This window comes from Arachis duranensis, chromosome 3 (genome assembly GCF_000817695.3).
Source record: "Arachis duranensis cultivar V14167 chromosome 3, aradu.V14167.gnm2.J7QH, whole genome shotgun sequence".
Taxonomy (NCBI): Eukaryota; Viridiplantae; Streptophyta; class Magnoliopsida; order Fabales; family Fabaceae; genus Arachis; species Arachis duranensis.
This window is the reverse complement of record NC_029774.3, coordinates 88185020-88186759: the sequence shown is the minus strand read 5'-3', so window position 1 is coordinate 88186759 and position 1740 is coordinate 88185020.

The following is a 1740-nucleotide window of genomic DNA, read 5'->3' as shown; positions in this document are numbered from 1 at the left end:
AATGCCTTAGCATACCATTCTGGCATTTAAACGCCGAAGTGGTGCACGTTCTGGGCGTTTAACGCCCATGTGCAGCATGTTTCTGGCATTGAACGCCAGTTCCATGCTTGTTACTGGCGTTCAGCGCCAGCTTTCCTCAGGGCATATTCTTGGCGTTCAAATGCCAGGATGTTGCTTTTTTCTGGCGTTCAGCGCCAGATCCATGCTCTGTTCTGGCGTTGAACGCCAGCCAGATGCACCTTACTGGCGTTAAAATGCCAGTAAGTCCTTCCTCCAGGGTGTGATTTTTCTTCTGCTATTTTTGATTCTGTTTTTAATTTTAATAATTTTTTTTCGTGACTCCACATGATCATGAACCTACTAAAACACAAAATAACAATTAAATAAAAATAAAATTAGATAAATAAAAATTGGGTTGCCTCCCAACAAGCGCTTCTTTAATGTCAATAGCTTGACAGTGGGCTCTCATGGAGCCACAAAGGTGGTCAGGTCAATGTTGTGGACTCCCAACACCAAACTTAGAGTTTGGATATGGGGGTTCAAAACCAAACTTAGAGTTTGGTTGTGGCCTCCCAACACCAAACTTAGAGTTTGATTGTGGGGGCTTTGTCTGACTTTGTATTGAAAGAAGCTCTGCATGCTTACTCTCCCTTGTTACAAAAGGATAGCCGTGTGCCTTAAACTCAAGGTAGTCCCCATTCAATTGAAGGACTAATTCTCCTCAGTTAACATCTATCACAGCTTCTGCTGTGGCTAGGAAAGGTCTTCCAAGGATGATGCATTCATCTTCTTCCTTCCTAGTGTCTAAGATTAAGAAATCAGCAGGGATGTAAAGGCCTTCAACCTTTACCAACACGTCCTCTACTAATCCATAAGCTTGTCTTACTGACTTGTCTGCCAATTGTAATGAGAATAAGGCAGGTTATACCTCAATGATCCCCAGTTTCTCCATTACAGAGAGTGGCATAAGATTTATGCCTGACCCCAGGTCACACAGAGCCTTGTTAAAGGTTATGGTGCCTATGGTACAGGGTATTAAGAATTTACCAGGATCGTGTCTCTTTTAAGGTAAAGTTTTTTGAACCCATGTATCTAGTTCACTAATGAGCAAGGGAGGTTCACCTTCCCAAGTCTCATTACCAAACAACTTGGCATTCTGCTTCATGATGGCTCCTGGATATTGAGCAACTTGCTCTCCAGTTACATCTTCATCTTCTTCAGAGGAAGAATAATCTTCAGAGCTCATGAATGGCAGAAGGAGATTTAATGGAATCTCTATTGTCTCTATATGAGCCTCAGATTCTTTTAGGTCCTCAATAGGGAACTTCTTCTTGTTTGAGAGATGTCCCAGGAGGTCTTCCTCACTAGGATTTTCGTCCCTCTCCTCCCTTGTGCATTCGGCCATATTGATTACATCAATGGCCTTGCACTCTCCTCTTGGATTCTCTTCTGTATTGCTTGGGAGAGTACTGGGAGGAGTTTCAGTGACATTCTTACTTAGCTGGCCCACTTGTACCTCTAAATTTCTGATGGAGGACCTTATTTAACTCATGAAACTTAAAGTGGCCTTAGACAGATCAGAGACTAAATTTGCTAAATTAGAGGGGCTCTGCTCTGAATTCTCTGTCTGTTGCTGATAAGATGATGGAAAATGCTTGTTATTGCTTAGCCTGTTTCTTCCACCATTATTAAAGCCTTGTTGAGGCTTTTGTTGATCCTTCCATGAGAAATTTGGATGAT